Raw genomic sequence first — 19,398 nt, 5'->3', positions numbered from 1 at the left:
CAAGGAGTGGCGTTATTACCACGTTAATTACATCATCTGAGCTTCTTCTGCAAATAATTGCATCGATTTTGTAGTTAATAAAGTGAAAGTGGTGTAATTAATTACATTTGTGCAAGTAAATGAAATACTGCAGCAGCCACCGCGTAGGCAGCGACTGTACCAAACAGTCGCTACCGAGCTTGCATTTATGTACATGAATCACATTTAAAATCACCAAAGTCCCCGTAGTTATCTTATTCGAGTAACTTACGACTACAAACCTGTAAAATACTCAGCTAAATTCGGTTAATTAACCTCAAACTCTAGTACAAAGCAATCTAATCCTACCAATGCTAGCTAGGTCAGTAAACTGGCCAGGGCTAGCTAGCTAACTAGCTCCTTGGCTAACCAAGCTAAGAAACTCCTACGCAAATAACTGATTCAGAGGCCGTTTTTTACAGAAAAGATAAAGATGAAAAAAGCATCGAATGGTTGCAACTCCCAACCTCATAGCCAGCAAAGGCAGTGACCAAAACATCTCGCTGATTATTATGTTGTTGGTGGATGCTGCAGATAGCGCTAACGTTAGCTAGTCGCTAAACAGAAGATAACTACCGTTAGCCAGCAGAGCTAGCGTTAGCATCCCAACAAGCTCCACTCCCGACCGAAAGCAAGTCGCAGTGGCTCATTGAAATATTTCATTCCTCAAAATGGACATTTGAGCGAGCACAAAGCCCAAAACGCGTGTTAGGAAAAGAGAAATACGAGGCCTTTACCTTCGAGTCCTCGCCCGAGACAGATTCGGCTCCTTTATCGGCGCGTTCACATCGGCTAGCCTAGCGCTCAGTTTACAAACACAGGAAACAGGAGCGGAAGAGCTCAGCTCAAAGCTCAGAGCCAGCAGAGGCTACCACATCATTAACCCTACACCACTAGCCCTACATCACTAACACTACAACATTAACTCTACATCAACAACCCTAAACCACTCACAATACATCACTAAACTTACACTACTAATCCTACAGCGTTAAGCCTAAACCACTAACAGTACATCACTAACCTCACACTACTAACCCTACACTACAAATCCTACATCACTAGCCCTACATCACTAACACTACATTAACACTACATCAACAACCCTAAACCACTCACAATACATCACTAAACTTACACTACTAATCCTACAGCGAGTACACACCTCTGTCATTAACCCTACACCACTAACATTACATCACTAACCTCACAATACTAACCCTACATCACTAATCCTGCACTTCTAACCCTACATCACTAACACTACATGTCTAATCCTACACTACTAACACTATATCACTAACACTACATCAATAATCCCGCAGTACTAACCTTACATCATTAACACTACATCTCTAAGCCTACACTACTAACTCTATATCACTAACACTACATCACTAATCCTGCACTACTAACTCTATATCACTAACACTACATCACTAATCCTGCACTACTAACCCTACATCACTAACACTACATCTCTAATCCTACACTACTAACTCTATATCACTAACACTACATCACTAATCCTGCACTACTAACTCTATATCACTAACACTACATCACTAATCCTGCACTACTAACCCTATATCACTAACACTACATCTCTAATCCTGCACTACTAACCCTACATCACTAACACTACATCTCTAATCCTACACTACTAACACTATATCACTAACACTACATCTCTAATCCTACACTACTAACACTATATCACTAACACTACATCACTAAATCCTGCACTACTAACCCTACATCACTAACACTACTTCACCTAACTTTAAACTACTAACCCTACATCACTAACACTACTTCACCTAACTTTAAACTACTAACCCTACATCACTAACACTACTTCACCTAACTTTAAATTACTAACACTACATCACTAATCCTGCACTACTAACCCTACATGACTGACACTACGTCATTAATCCTACATCAGTAACCCAACACTACAGCACTAACTTGTTGCTAACACTACACTACTAACCCTACATCACTAACACTACATCACTAAACTTTACACTACTAACCATACATCAGTAACACTACATCACTAGCCCTGCACCATTAAGCCTACATCACTAACACTACATCACTCACCCTACATGACTAACCCTACATCACTTTATCTACATCACTAGCCCTACATGGCTAACTCTACATCACTTCATTTACATTTACAGCATTTAGCAGATGCTTTTATCCAGAGCGACTTACAAGAAGTGCTATGTCTATCTAAAGAAAGTATCTTTGCTTGTTACCAATAGGTTAGAGAGAAAGACAGTCCTGAGCTCAGATACTGCTAAAAAAACAAAAGTCACTGTTGGTACCCAGAAGTTGAACTCAGAACAGAACAATACAATACATTTCACACTAACCTTACATCACTAGCCCTACATCACTAATCCTACATCACTAACACTACACTATTAACACTACAGCACTAACCCTACACTATTAACGCTACAACACTAACCCTACAGTATTAACACTATAATACTATCCCTACACTACTAACCCCACATCACTAATACTACATCACTAACCCTACACTACTAACCTTACATCACCAGCACTGCATCACTAACCCTACACTACTAACCCTACATCACTAACACTACATCACTAACCCTACACTACTAACCTTACATCACCAGCACTACATCACTAACCCTACACTACTAACCCTACATCACTAGCAATACAGCACTAACCCTTTGTCGCAGACACTACACCACTAAATCTATACCACTAGCTCTACATCATTAACAATACATCACTAACACACACACACAGATATATATTATAACATATATATTATAGTTTTATGTAGTCACATTCATTTTCCCTTATCCTAACTGTGGACTGGACTAGGTTTGGGTACACAGTTAGGATCAGCGAAAATGAATGCGACTTTAATAGATATGTAAAATGATTTTGGGTTTAAGCAGAGGTGAACTGTGGTTGCCAGGGCTAGACATTCAATTTGAGCCAAAACATGAAGATAAACCTACCTCTTCGGTGATGCTCTTTTTGCTAGCATTCTTATGGAAGTACATTTTGGCTATTTTAATGCCTTTCTGATTGTATTTGATAAATACATGTGCATACATTTTTTTTTGTACGTGTCCATGTGTAATATTTCCACATACATTTTTAAAATAAACGCATTTTAATCATACTGGTCCTAATTATAAATCTAACCTCTGACACAGCTGAGCATTACCACACAGTTTGTGAACAACTCATACAGTATGTCTACATGCAATCTATAGAGACCTATTTTATATAATTAACGTTGTACAGTAGACAATTATATCCAGAACTCTTGAGTCATGTGATGAGCACAAAGCCCTTTCTATTTCAAAAGAAACAGTACACTTAATAAGCTATCGGTACGCTATGGTGTAGCAAACTTCACAAAAGGCATGCTTTCTCATGTCGCTTGAAACATCCCACACAGTATCATATAGCAGTCTGCTGGCTTTATAAGGCAGGACCCTGCTAACTGTATGCCGCTGCCAGGCCACCCTCGGACCACCTGTACGTGATGTCTAACTAGTTTTTAATCTCCTCAAACAGATTGTGAATGCGCACTTTTATGTTGGAAAATAAACAAAGACAGCTATTACACACAAATGAGACAAAAAATGGCAAGACCTAATATAAAATGATATAGTTGTGCAACATGATTTACAACATCTTAATGGCTATTCACTAAACTAATTTACACAGGATAACTGGAGAAGAAAATGAAGGAAAAACTGAGTAAATTGGACTGTGAGTGGACAGTGAATTATTAAAAGTGGCATTTTGTCTAATACTCTGCTAAACCACCAGTGGGCTGCCTAGAATACACGGCTTTGCCCTCAGTCAACATGGTTGTATTTACAGGGTCAATTAAGCCAAAAGAAAGCAAACCTGTATGGAAAAAATTACACTCACCGGCCACTTTATTAGGTACAGGTTCAGTTGCTTGTTAACAAAAACAGCTAACCAGCCAATCACATGGCTGCAACTCAATGCATTTAGGCATGTATAGGTGGTCAAGACAACTTGCTGGAGTGCAGACCGAGCATCAGAATGGGGAAGAAAGGTGATCTAAGTTTGAGTTTGAGCATGGCGTGGCTGTTGGTGCCAGACAGGCTGGTCTGAGTATTTCAGAAACTGCTGATCTACTGGGATTTTCACACACAACCATCTCTAGGATTTACAGAGAATGGTCCGAAAAAGAGAAAATATCCAGTGAGCGGCACATACAGCACTGGCCTCCCGAACAATGACAGGTAAAGGCAATAAAACTAGTCTTAACAAGACATGAGAGTCACAACACACAAGGGAGGGTGGTGTACTGCAGTTTCTTCTCATGAGTCATTGCTCTTCAACTGCTAAGGTAAATTACTCTGCAGCGTCAATAGTAAGCAATCACTGTGGCCTGTTCTTAGATGCTGAGCTAGAATTGTGCAAGCTGAAACTGAACTGGACTATTTTTAGCACGCAGTATACACATATGAAATTTGAGCGCTTCTTTACCAAAAATAAATAAATAAGTTCTGTTCTGATTGGGTGACCTGCATTGCTCCATTTTGGGTGACGTTTTACTTTCACTTCATTACATTTCAAGGTCAAATATCTTACTTTTTACTCCACTACATTATGCAAAATTAATGTGTGCATTATGTGTGCATAAAAACGTATCACATCAAAATGAAAGAAGCACGAAGCAAGAACGCCAATCAGGGCACAGCGCACACCTTGTTTTCAGCTTGTTTTGACCAATTGGTCATACCGACCCAGTCCAAGTGAAATGGCCTACCTAAAGTGTATACCTAAATGATGGAACTAATCCAACTTTGTGTAAATAGACCACAATACATAAATATGTACACATATGCAGTCGTGACTGGCATGTGTTTTTTTTCTGAATTTATACAAACACTTTCATTTTATTTAAATATTTTTGTTTTAATCACAGGTTCACAAATGAGTTTTTTCCTTTACTATATTGTGTCTGTAGGTCTCTGTTCATAAACATAAACTAGCCAATGAATGAAAAAATCTAAATTTTTATTAAACTTAAACTTGTAACTAAGTTACAAATAAATCTTAAACCGAAACTTTGCTTGTTTGCAAAGGTTATTTCAGCGCCACTTGGTTCTACCTAATGGAAAATGCCTTCGGTGTTTTGTGCTTATGATAATTTGAACAGACATCAGCGTCAAACTAATTAATGACATTCTATTAAAAGATTGATTTGCCAAGAGTGTCACCAGAGTATTTTCACCTAAAATGAGCTAGTGAAGCAAGAGCCTTGTTACAAAAATGATTATAGGACATTAGAGTCATAATTAATCTTTTAGGGCTTTTGATACTTTGATATTAAATATATTTGAAGGCAAATACTTCTGTACTTTTTCTCAAGTGGACGTCTAAAGGGAGGAACTTCTACTTTTACTTGATTAATATTTTACCTTGGGTATCTCTATTTTAACTCAAGTACATGGTTTGTGCACTTTGTCCACCACTGGTTGTTGGAAATGCATATTAGCCGAGTCTCTGATCCTGATTCCTGGTTGTAGATGATTATAAGGGGCACTTTTTTACCCTAGAATGTCTGACTGAGGGCTAGCTAACAGTCAGTGGGCCTCGTTCACCGATATTTTCCTAAGTTTGTTATTAAATTTGTTCTTTAACTGTCTTCACCTTTCTGCTCTTGAGTATGTGTACACTCTGTTCTTACCTAAGAAGACATCCCAAATCAGTAAACACTGGTGAATTTCAGTATCTTGATAAAAACTTTAGAGAGGCTGGTAAATGAGGCCTATAGATATCACTTTAGCACACATTTTCCACTGCAGTAAAATTACACTGAAGCAAGATGAAACTTCTAAACATGGCAGCATTTATTTACAGTTATACATTAAAATTAGAATAAAATAAGGACAAGTATAGTTTTTGCTTAATTTCATTGTAAAACCATCATCATTGTGTCTTTGACATACACGCTTGGCATTTATTTTCTTTCTAGTATAAAGCTGAGTAATAAAGGCAAGTCAGTTGCGTGATTCCTTCTCCAGTTGGACGTGTTACTTCATGTTTAGTGTTTCATCATTCCTTCCCAGGCCCTTTTCATCTCACAAGATTTGCCCCACATATTACCTGGAGGCTTCCTCTTTAAGACGATGAAAAAGGACACTTCTTGCCTACACTCCCAACTCCTACACATGGGGAACACCCTAACAGCACCTGCGTACTATCCTATGCCTGTTGACGTAAACAAAAGATATATAAAAAACATATTTAATTTACTGCCACAATCTTGGCAAATGCCTTGCGATGGACTGGCGACCTGTCCAGGGTGTATCCTGCCTTCCGCCCGAAGACTGCTGGGATAGGCTCCAGCACCCCCCCGCGACCCTGACGGAGAAGCGGATTAGAAAATGGATGGATGGATGGATGGATGGATGGGAATCTTGGCAAATTAAATTATCTTAAATCTAATGAATAGGTGTTAAATTTCCCATCATGATTTCTGTTGGAATACTACAATATTATTAAATTTATTCCCATATGTACATAGATTTGCTCATATAAAAATGTGCTTTGAAAATATATGTGAAAAAATACGTTTCCTTATATATTTATTTAAGTATGTGGCAGTATACACGTTTTCGCCATTATATCAAAATATATGCAATATGTACATTATATAATGTACCATTTTTAAATGTGTTTCTAGTTCTTCTAAGCAATTTTATTTAATGAAATTACACACAGTTTGTAATCCAAACAGAAAAGCTTTGATCACCATTAGAACGAGATGCTTTGGAGCAGCTGCACGTGAGTCTAAGGTCTCCATGCCCAGCATTGGGCTGAGGATCAGTGAAACTGCATTCTCTGTAATGATGGAGCTAAAATATAGGATTTAAAATCCTTTAAACACTACAGTATATTTCAAAATAATACAAAGACAACATATCAAATTTTGAAACTGAGAAATTTTATTGTTTTTTGAAAAATATATGCCCATTTTGAATTTGATGTCAGCAACATGTTTTAAAAAAGCTGGGACAGGGGCATGTTTACTGCTTTGTTTTATCACCTCTCCTTTTAACAACTCTCTGTAAGTTTATGGGAACTGAGGAGACTGACTGCTGTAGTTCTGAAAGAAAATATTTTACTATTCTTTTTTGATATATGATTTCAGCTGCTCAACAATTCTGGGTCTCCTTTGCTGTTTTTTTTTTCATTTAATAATGTGCCAAATGTGTGTGTCAGGTCTGGCCTGCAGGCAGGTCAGTTTAGCCCTCGGACTTTTTTACTGCAGAGCCATGATGTTGTAATATTGTCTTACTGAAATAAGCAAGGCCTTCGCTGAAAAGGATGCCATCTGGATGGCAGCACATGTTGCTCCAAAACCTGTATATATCATTCAGCATTAAAAGTGCCTTCATAAATGTGTAAGTCAACCATGCCAGCTGCACTAATGCACCCTCAACCATCACTGATGCTAGCTTTTGAACTGATGGTCCCTCTCCTCTTTAGCCTGAAGGATCTAGCTAGAAATGTTATTCTTGAATTGTTGCACTATTTGCAGTCTTTCACAGAGGTGTGAATCCCTGCCCATATTTATTCTAATTATTCATCTAAAGACTCTTATTACATAACTTTACCCGTCTTTTGTTGCCCCTGTTCTAAATTTTGAAAGATTTTGCTGGCATCAAAGTTGGTTATATATTTAAAAAAAAACAAATTTGTTTGTTTTGTCAGTTTTAACATTACATATAGGGTTTAAATGGTTTCTGCATCATTGCATTCTGTCTTTATTTACACTTTTTACAATGTTCCAAATTTTTTGGAAAAGTGGTTATAAACCATTGGGCATTAGTAAGGAATTGGCCATTTTTGCAGCTATAACAGCCTCCACTCTTCTGGGAAGGCTTTCAACAACATTTTGGAGTGTGTCTGTGGGAATTTGTACCACAACACGTTTTCACTCCTCCCGAGTCCAGTGGTGCCCTGCTCTACACCACTAACTTGCGAATGCAAGTTAAATGCAAGTTGTAAATGCAAATGCAAATGCAAATGCAAGTCCTCAGACAGTAAGAAAATAGAAATCCTGTATAGAAAAAAAAGATGGATTAATGTGCATCGATAATCGTTTTATAATCACTTTGCAGCCCTGTGAATTGTAATCGAATCGAATCGTGAGGTACCTAAATATTCCCACCCCTAATAGTGACTCAAAATGTGCTCTACCAAATGGTTGAGCAGAACACTAAAGGGTTAAAAAAATAGGGTCCTCAGTCTTGGGGTACAGGAATGAAAAATGAGGCCCACCATGCAAAAATTAGTATCTTGTGAAATGATCTTAATTTTAGTTGATATATCTAATATTTCTTATTTTGAAATGTTTGTGCTCTTATTATAAGATTATCTATCTTATTTTTAGATATTTATTACCTGTTTTGAGCAAATTTTATCATGTAAAATGATCTCACTATACTGGCAGGCAGTTTAGCTGGTGTCAAGCACATTTCTTAAAACAAGCCAAATGACCTCTCAATACAGTGATATCATTTTACTTAATAGAATCATTTAAAACAAGTGCAAAATTTTGGGGAATAAGTTAAACAATCTTAAACAGGAGAACTTTTGGAATTATTGACTACATTTAGGAAAATTTTTCTTTATTTTTTGCTGTGCACCCTGTTTTAAGGCAAGATCTGCTGCAGCTGTTTACCAGCAATCTTTCACTTTTGAACTTTAATTCTGAGTGTATGTACACTTGGGAACTTCATGTGTCATATCAAGTCCCGATAATATGTGATTGTCCACAGTGAGTTTGCACACGCCCACATGAAAGCTTGCCATAGACATTCAATTAAATCTAAATCCAGCTTGAGTCAGGTCTGCATTTTATATTCTATATAAATTGACTGCCTAATTTTATGATTCATGATTTGTCATTTAGCTGTGTATGGATCTGATGAAGTTCCCTTTCAGAGAGACACGTTGGCTCAGTTGTGTCTCCAATGTGACTCAGATTTCCCTGCATTTCGTCTTTCCATATTATTAAGGATTGTGAAATATAGATACATATATAAACCATAACAGCTGGGAGGCAGAGAGGAATGGCACTCAGCGTTCATGCTTTGTGAATCGCTTCCCTGAAAAATGAGGAAAGCAGTATTTTAAACCTACACTGGAAATGTGTGTCATTTTCCTTTTTTTTTTTTTTTTTTTTTTTTTTAATGTAACCTGAATATTATTGTGTAAGACCACGAGTCACGGTTTCTTCTCTTTTTCTTTGAAATCAAACCGAGTCATACTGCAAAACACATCGAGGGCTTTACGTGAACAGCACAGCCTCTGAAACATGACATTTAAATGCTGACAACAAAAATCTCGCGAGAGAGTTGAGGGACCTGAAAACAGATAAATCTGAAAAAAAAATGTCTGATCAAATCAGAAATTATGTGCTTTTGTTTTGAATATAAGTTACACATTCTCTTCAGAGAACACACTTTTGGGTGCTTGGGAAGGTGTGTTAAGCCGGGCGGGAAGGGGGGGGGTTATGTAACTGATTGTGTGCGTCACACAATCCAAGCAATAAATGAGAAGAACAGAATGTATTCAAAGCACAGGATATCATTACAGAGACCTACAGCTCTGCATACACTTTCCCTCTGCGTCTCAACTTGTATGTGATATAGTGGGAGGAGTTTTTGCTGTATTGGGAGGGGTTTCAGTTGTACCAGGAGGGGATTTTTTGTACTGGGAGGAGTTTTGGTTGTTGAATGTGTCTTGGAGAGACTGATGCGTTTACGCTGCTATAAAATGTGGCTCAAGTGCGTCTCAGTCCACCTCCTGAAGTGGCTTGAGTGATCAGATTTCTATCTGTTTTGAATGTGTTTTGGGTGTGTTTACACCTGAACTTTTATGTGGCTCAGCCACAACCAGATATGATCCTGATACTTAGGACGCATCAAGTGACCAGGTGTAAATGGGGTCTATGTTTTCAGACCCAACTTAACATTTTGTAGCATCGGCAGGAGAAGAAACACAACACATGAGTAGCAAAGCTTCTGCTGCAACAAGTGTATTTTATTAAACACGCTAACAGAACACACACACACAACGTAAACTGACAACAACCAACATAAAACATGCAACCAGTCCCTTTGCTGGAAGGGGCGTACTAAAAGAAGCGTTGTGTGATGTTATGTGCCGCAGGATGCTACACTGAATTTTATTCTGAACGATGTTATTCAGGACGTGGTCACTTAAATGACATAGACCAACATAGAAGAATGCACAGCGTTGGATACTGTAGATGATGAACCTGCACAAAAGAAGCTTAAAGGAGCCTTGATTTTCCTCAGTTTCTTCATAATGAAACGGTTAAGATGTAATCGCAGTCATTCAGAGTGGTTTGGTGTGAAATGCTCCGTTCTATAGAAAATGACCAAGTCAGCATTTCTCACAGTGGTGGTGATAGGAACCAGACGTCCACCTCTAAAAGCTCCCTCACAGAAATGCATGTCTTGGCAAGTGAAATCATTCTAAACATTGTTGATATAGTCGATATGTCTCTTTCATCTCTCTTCATAATTTTGCTTAATCCAAGCATATTTCTTGAATCAAGCTAAAATATGATGATGCAGTGGTACATTCAGGGCACTGTAAGGCAAAATAGTGCATAAGAAAAACTTTTTTTTTTCGATTTATAACTATTTTCCCATCATCATATAAACGTTCCATATAAAACTCGTGTAGGTTCACTGGTGGTTGTAGATTGTGAATAAAATGTCTATATTTTGCTATAGACATAACAACCCCTGGTTCCTATCACCACCACTGTAAAGAAATCTAAGTCTGTAAGTCGGAATGACTTTGTTCACATCTGTGTTTACATCTCAGCTCGAAGCCCCGTTTCAGGAACATCCAGAAGTTCAGGACTTCGTTTTCACAACAGAAAACAGTTTAAAAATATGTGAAGTGAGTTAATTACATGTTTCAGGCCATTTAGTTGCATAAATTGACAGGTTCTCCTTTTTTGCGTGTTTTGTCTGCAGTTTGCTAGAATTTAGGTTAGGTCGAGTGATGAATAGATATCAGGCAATGGCAGTTAAAGCACAAGTAGAAGCACAGTAAACTGGCTCTTTATGGCACAGCAGTAGAAGGTAGAAATGATTATACCCAAATATGGGGATCATTTCCGTGGGTGTTGTCTTTCTTAGCTCTGAATGAGTGTGAACGTGTGCTTTAGATAGTACTGTGTGTTATTAAAGGACCCAACGAGGGTGTGTAACCTTGACAACTGCTGTTTATGCGGTCACCTGGCAACTATCAGGAAATCAGTCCTAATCTTGACATATCTTCCTTTTGCTTTCTGTTGGCGACTGTTTGGCACTGATCAACAGACCGTGCTGCTTTTGCTCGCACGGCAGTGACGAACAAGCAAATCTGCGATTGACAGGTGAGCATGAATGTAAGCGGGTTCTTCTGAGCATGTCTGAGTTTCATCTCAGGTTTCAGCCCCTGAGCAGGGCAGTGGGGGCGTGTGAAGACAACCCGTCCTTAGCTCCACCCCACTTCAGAGCTGAAATATAACCAGGGTGCTTCATGAACCACCACACTCAGTTTCATACTCAGTTTCATGCTTGCCTCACTTTCAGCCCTTACTAGGATTACATGGTTTGCGGATGGAGTTCTTGCAAAGCAACCCCGTACTGGTGAGTATTGGCTGGTATCACCTACAGACACTGCTCAAAATGTTAAGACAGTTACTTGTTTGTGACATGCACCTTTCTGAACCATTGTTCTTCTCTCTTGTCTCACTCTGTAGTCATCACTCTTCGTAATGGCAGTGTTGGGATTTTCTTGCGAGGGCACATGCAGACCGGGTCAGTTTGCAGTCGAGGGCTCTCTTTGCTGTCCCCTGTGTCTAGAAGGTCAGTAGAAGTCATTCTTTTGAAAGAAAAAGGAAATGAAACGTATGTTGGCAGAATAATGAACAAATAACAAAATAATGTCACTTTATAGGTTGGTTTGTGAAAGTCAACTGCTCCAGACCCAGCCACAACATCACGAAGGGCAACCAGTGTGCACAATGCAGAACATGTGGTAAGTCCTCATGCAGCTTCTCTGGTAAAATGCAGTGCTCAGAAGCAGTTTGAGACATTTTAAGGTGGTCGTTCGTGGTTTAAGGGGGTAGATGGAGTGGTTTATTGCATTTAAAGAGGTAAATGAAGTAGTTTAAATGTGTAAATAAAGTGGGTACGTAAGAGGTGTAAGACAGTGAAAAGGGTAAATAAATGTTTATGCCTTTTGAAGCAGGTAAACAAAGTGTAGAAGTAATTTCAGGTGTAACTCCTCTGCTAAAATCTGATCTTAGCGAGTGAAGGCATCCTAAATGTTGTCAATATACCTAATATTTTTCATTATGAGCTTAATGTTGGAATGTTATGATCCTCTTTCTATACATGTGATTTTATCCAATGAAAGTTTCCTGTTCCGCTTTACTTTTTTACACCATTTTACTTGATTTAAGCATCATTTCTTAAAGGAGGCAACATTGTCTGTGTTACGATTGGCCCCTCTCAGACCTCCATGTGCTTTTGTTTACTTATGGTCTTGTCCATGTGCTTTCTTGTTTTGATACTTCCCTGTTTTGCCCCCTTCTTTCCAGACTTTACCTTTGATTGTAGTCACCTGTGTCTTGTTTACCCTCATTGTTCTTGTATTTAAGCCCTGTGTTTTCCCTAGTTAGGTGCTGATCTTTGTATAGTATTGTATCTGTTCCTTTTCGTCATGTCTGTCCCTCGATCTCTCCGTGTTGGCTTTTTGACCCTGGAATGTTTAGACCCTCATTATGGATTTGCCCCTAATAAATCTCGCTTCTCTCAGTGTATGCGTTCGCCTCATCATCGCTCCCACGCCTTATAGTCTGCATTGTTTCTCAAAAGAATTTAAGTTCAAATGTACGGAAATAGGATAAATAATCTTATTATAATATAATGTTTTACATTCAGTATATTGACTATGTTTAAGATATTTTCAGTTCATAAGATGTAATTTTTCACAGTGTAAAGCACGTTTTTAGTGGGTAAATAAAAGTTTCGAAGCCATTTGGAGGGGCGATTAAAGTATGCAAGGCTTTTTAAGGAAAAGAGGAAGTGTTTATGCCATTTTAAGTTGGCAAATAAAGTGATTACAGGTATTTAAGGGGTATATAAAGTTGTATAAGCTATCTATTAATGAGTAAATAAAGGGTTTTTGCCATTTAAGTGGGTAAATAAAGTAAATAAAGGCAGTTAAGGGGTAAACAAAATCTTATAAAGTGCAGTACCTCAACTGCCCCTTGCTTTCTTTCTTTATAGGCAATGGCTGGAAGATGATTTCACAGTGCACCAAATTCTCTGATACCATGTGTGAAAAGGAAGGTAAGATAATCTCAGCTTCTTTCCAGTTCATTGTTGGGCTGTTTGTTGATCTGCTCTGTCTTAGTAACTCGTTGTTTAAGTACACTTCCTCCTACTCGCACTTTTATGGCAGTCGTGTGCGTCAGCTGGAATGATTAGCTGGATTTTTTCATCATAGGAGTTTAGAGGGAGTGATATGAGTGGTTTAATCCTGATAGCATTTCGTCGGTGTCCCAGGAGTCTTTAGAGGTTCAATTTGACAAAGCTCCATAACAATGGAGGCTAATGTAATGAGCGTGAGTGCAAAGAAAACACTAAAGTGGTAGCCTGGCAGAAAATCTAATTTCATTTTTACCCTTCCCTCAAATCAGCCCAGACATGTTTCATTACTTCTTTCCCACATTACCCTCGTAGCTGCAGTGCAATAGTAAAAGGGACAGGTGTCAACCTCATTCGGGGTAAGGAGGATAATATGTAAATGTGATCTTTTAAAAAAATATTACTGCAAAACCTAAAAATATGCTGCTCCTGCACTGCAAAAATGACATCTTGCCAAAAAAAAACATCATAAATCCAGTCAGCATCTAATATTTTGCATTAAATGTCTACCATAAGAGTATTAAGATTGAGTGACCCTTATTAGTCCCACAACGGGGAAATTTCACCTCTGCATTTAACCCATCCATGAAGTGAAACACCACATACACACACTAGGGGGCAGTGAGCACACTTGCCCGGAGCGGTGGGCAGCCCAATCCGCAGCACCCAGGGAGCAGTTGGGGGTTAGGTGTCTTGCTCAAGGACACCTCAGTCATGTACTGTCGGCTCTGGGGATCGAACCGGCGACCTTCCAGTCACGAGGCTGGATCCCTAACCTCCAGCCCATGACTGCCCCCTTATTGAATCTTAGATGTTTTGCTTGTCAGTTAAAGAGGTTAAATAAAGTTATTCAAGCTGTTTAAATGTGTAAATAAATGGTGTAAGAAATTTAAGGAGGTAAATACAATGTTTAAGCCATTTTAAGTGGGTAAATAAAGCGTATAAGTAATTTACAGTGTAAAAATTATGATCTTAGCAAGTGAATGCATCTTAAATGAAGTCAATGTATCTAATATTTCTGCCTTTTTAAGGGGCAAATAAAATGTTTGAGCCATTTGAAATAGAACACTTAAGTGAGTAAAGGCAGTAAAGGAATCAAGTTATTCCAAATTCAGATCACTTAAAAGAACTAAAATGTCTACAAATAGGTTAAAATATTGATCTCAAGACAAACTTGCAATAAGAATAATTTCACTTTTTGTCATTGCAGTGTAGCTGAGTGGGTCTCTCATTATATCACTGATTACATGCATTCCAAACTAGTTGTAATGGCCATAAATGCTTTAAGAGGGTGTTACCTAAAAAACCTTGGCCTGTTGGTCTCTACTGTACTTACTGTAGTAAATTATTAAACAGAGACTCAGTCATCAAAACAGGAGTCTGGGTGCAATTTAAAAGGCAAATTTAGATTAGAATACCACAAATACTCAAAAGGTACCTCTATAAGGCTGAGCTGAGATACTTAGTGTTGACCTTTAGATATTAACAAACCAGTTGTTCTTATAACATAACTTTGTTTTCAATTGTATATCATTTACTTTATTTATTTATGCATCTGCTTTTTGTTTATGCAGTGCCGCCTTCCACGCCGACCACTGCAGTGACCCCTGTCACGATGCCCGTGTACGTGAACATCCATATTCTGAGCATAGAGCTCTTTGGCTTCTTTTAATTTTCATGATTATTTCACATATAGTCAGTCATATATGCAAACGGCTCTGAACGAAACAGGTGATTTTGCCGTTTGGTTCATTTTAGCACTGCGGTATTTGTCGGTGAGCTGGCTCTGTACATCACAGCTTCTGTCGTGGTTGTTCTCATTGTGGTGGCCTCAGTCTGCAAGTGGTACACAACCCGTAAATCTCCAGAAGATCCTGCAAGTGAGTGTTTCATTCTGCTCTTTTTGGTGTTTTTAAATGGAATATTTCAGTGAAAATCTTTGCACTTTTAATTTTTTTCTAAAAAAGCCAGTGTGAGGTGGTCTATAAAGCATTTTGGAATGAAACCCCTCACATATTCGGTGTCTGAAGGTTGCTTTTGTTTAGCTAATGTAGAGAATAAGTGATGGAAGTCTGTCACACAAAAACCCTGCAAAACGTCACTTATGGATTCTAAAAAGTTTCAAAAATCTAATTGTCATTAATGGTTATCTGCTATATTGCAAAAAATGATATCTATGCAAGTAGATGCATTTATATCTAGTCAATAATTTGAAATTTTCTCATTATGCAATTCTTGCAAGAATACGAAACACGTTTTACATCATATTCTTATGCTGTTGACAGAGGCTGGTTTCACAGTTATTTGCACTATTTTTCTATCATCTGATCAACTTTTACTAGATAAAATGAAGCATAAATGTGTAAAAATAGTGTAAAGAAATTGGCTAATCTCATAATATTCATACTACAATCTCAAAATAAGAAATATTAGACATGTTGTCCAGATTTAAGATGTTTTCCCTTGCTTTGATAGAATTTCTTGCCACGTACAAGATATGAGTCATTATAAACGCTATATAGAATGATTTTCAAACACGTTCTGTACTTCTTCTTCTTCTTCTTTCGGCTGCTCCCTTTAGGGGTTGCCACAGCGGATCATCTGCCTCCATCTTGCCCTATCCACTTCCTCCCCTACTTTCACATGAACCATCTCCATGTCCACCTTCACTACATCCATAAACCTTCTCTGAGGTCTACCTCCTCTCCTTCTACCCGGCAGCTCCATCTCCAACATTCTTGCCCAATATATCCACTATTCCTTCTCAACACATGTCCAAACCATCTCAACCTGGCCTCTCTGGCTTTATCTCCAAACTGCTCCACCTTCACTGTCCCTCTGATCTGCTCATTTCTAATCTTCAAACGCGTTCTGTACCTGCTTAAAAATAATCCTCAAAGGTTCTTTAGTAAATGAACACTCAAGGAACACTTTGCATGATTAAATGGATCTATGCATCATGAAATGGCTCTTCAGATTGATGGAGAATGTGCTGTAGATGGTTCTATAGAGAACCTTTTCAAAAAGAGTTCTATATAGCACTAAAAAAAGGGTTCTTCTATTGTTACGATGTCAAGCCTGTAATAAGGGATGAACTTTTTTGGTGCTATATAGAGCCCTTTTTAAAAAGGTTCTACATAGAACTGTCTAGGGCATCAATCTGAAGAAGCCTTTCACAATGCAAAGGACTCTTTAATCATGCAGAGGGTTCATTGAGTGTTCTTGGTTCTATATAGAACCATTTTATTTACTAAAGAACCCAACATTTTAGGTGTGTATAGAGCCATATGCAACTCATTATGCATCAACCTGATGAATCATTTAAGAAGGCAAATGGTGTGTTGAATCTCCATGGTTCTATATGGAACTATTTCTTTTATTAAAGAACCATCTTTTTTCAGTGTGTAATGTCTAGAGCATGGTGGAAAACTACAGAAGTAAACTTCACACACCAAACATGTCCAGGCTGATCAGCTGCATTTGACATAAAGTGGAAACACTTTATGTCAACACTTTAGTGCTTTTTTTTTTACTGAACTTCGCCTTTAACCACTGCAGCTAAAATAAATGCCCTTTGTTTTTTTTTGTTTTTTCAGAAGAACCATTAAAGATCCAGCCCATAACTGTGTGAGCAAGACTGTACGTGTAGCTTGGCTGCTAAGAGACTTCAGCTCAGAACAACTAATCAACAACCTGCCAGACCAAGACTGGGCATGTGTCAGACTGAGTGAGTGAATGAGTGAGGCAAGACAGGTCAAACAAACTACTAGTAGCAGTTATCATGTAAAAGTACACTCTCAGAAAAAAAGGTGCGACACTGTCACTGAGGCAGTACCCTTCTTGGGTCACTGGGGTGGTACCCTCAGGGGTACATCTCAGTACCTTTAGGCAGGGAACATAACTGTACCATAATCCACTGAAATGATATTGTCTAAGACGTATTGGCTCCACACCCCCTGTCTCACATCCAGGCTTTTTATCCAATGGATCTGTTTCAAAAAATTAGTTTATAAAAAGATACAAATATCTACTTTTCCATTGGGAAATATATAAGGTATACAATTGGACCTTAAAACCACTGCTGTACCTTTGAGGGAACATTTACACTGTTTGTACCTTGATGAACGAATCATGTACCTCCATGGTACCTTTATTTCTAACAGTGTACAGACAATGTCTTTTCTTCCCTCAAACTCAGAAAGAAGACATTTTTTTTGATCAGGAGATTCTTATCTTCACAGTCATTACATGAAAACCTCAGAAATCAACTTTTGTTTACTTTTTCTTTGAAAGCAGAAGCTGCTTTTATATTGTGTAAACGTGTCATGACAAGTGGGCCGTCAGAGAGACGGACCAAACACCATTTTGAAGTTACATTAACGGGCAATGTAAATTTTTTCCTGTGAATGTCAAAGCGAAAGTTTCTCAGATGTGAGATTTTCTAAAGGGAGCCTCCCTTTTTACACTGAGTCGCTTTACCTTATCTGCAGTCATGTGCAAAAGTTTGGGCACCCCGCCTCAGATTATGTTTTGATAAAACTGAATTAGTAATAATGCTTTCATTTCTGTTTATGTGCCAAATTGAAAAGGCCTGCATCACACAAAAGCCGATTTCTCTCACCTTTTTGAAGTTTGAAGTCAGACAGATGTATAATTGCTCATAAAGCAGAAATAAGACATAGGCATAAATTACTGAAAAAAAAAAAATACACAGATGAATACACAAATAGGAATTAAAGTATCTCTGTTTGCATATTTACATAGCATATAAGACAGATTTGTTGTATTTACATGAGAGCAGGTGTGAGGTAGTTTAATATACAGTGAGTATAAACATAACTAGCAGTATTTAGTATGTAAACGGTATGTAAACAATGTAAAAATTCAATGTACATTCACTCCATATTGTAAAGTCCAAATATGGAAACTGCAAAAGCTGCAAAAAAAGCTCATTTTGAACCAACTTATTTACATATGTCCACCTTTTTGGCCTATAGTAGTTTAGCCCTGCCCATTCATGCTCCAGTTATAAGGAGTGTTTCAGCTCTTAGTGCTTTACAGAGCCAGCAATGGAACAGTTACAGCTAATTTACATATATTAGTCTTGAAGGCATGGTAACACAAACGGCCTGTATAATTCTAAAGGATACAGAAAGAAAGGAAATTTTGGTACACAAAATCACAAAGGATGAAAATTGAATGTAAGAACAAATGTAGGATATGAGCCTAACTTAACATGTGACCCTTTTTGTGAAACATGTTAAAGTCTGCAAATAAATGGAAACTGCCCGTTTTAATCCGGGGTGCTCAAACTTTGGCCCATGTATGTGCGTGTTTAAAGGACTTCCAACTGCCTATGTATTTTTATTTTGATGCTATGTGTCATTTTATGTCTTTCTGGGACTTTACTTTTTTTACTTTATTTTTTGTAAAAAAAATATTTTTATTTGCCTTTTTTGGTAGAACTTTTATTTACTTTACTTTATTAGCCATGGAAGTATTTCTTGCAATGTATTAGACATGAGAGGCAAAGGACAGATAAACTAGTTTGGCCAAATTTCTACCAAAACCGTATAACAAGCAACTGGTGTACTGATATAGTAGCCTACACTGATGTTCTTAAAGATGTTTTTTTAGTAAAGAAAATGGTTCTAAATAAAACTGTGAACATGCAAAGAACACTTTGCATGAATAGAGAGTTCTTTGCATCGTGAAAGCGTTCTTCAGATTGATGGATATTGTTATATATTTAGCTATATACTATCTAGCACAAAAAATGGTTCTGCTACTGTTATGATGGCAAGAACTCATTTTGATGCTATACAGAACCATTTTCAAAGAAGTT

The 19,398-nt window shown here is 37.9% G+C and overlaps 1 protein-coding gene across 13 annotated transcripts in view; it reads right to left on the bottom strand.

The window, feature by feature from the left end:
• Positions 1-911, bottom strand: part of znf740a (zinc finger protein 740a) — a 32,936-nt gene extending 32,025 nt beyond the window's left edge. For 12 of the 13 annotated variants that reach the window (XM_017692756.2, XM_017692757.2, XM_017692761.2 and 9 more), the window contains exon 1: positions 756-911. The gene's annotated coding sequence lies outside the window, so the exon portion shown is untranslated. The remainder of the gene's footprint in view (positions 1-755) is intronic. The other variant, XM_037532149.1, reaches the window with a different exon arrangement.
• Positions 912-19,398: the final 18,487 nt, after the last annotated feature.

The sequence above is a fragment of the Pygocentrus nattereri genome, chromosome 21, assembly GCF_015220715.1.
Source record: "Pygocentrus nattereri isolate fPygNat1 chromosome 21, fPygNat1.pri, whole genome shotgun sequence".
Classification (NCBI taxonomy): domain Eukaryota; kingdom Metazoa; phylum Chordata; class Actinopteri; order Characiformes; family Serrasalmidae; genus Pygocentrus; species Pygocentrus nattereri.
Note: the sequence above shows the minus strand (reverse complement) of the source record. Positions and strands in the feature narration are given on the sequence as shown.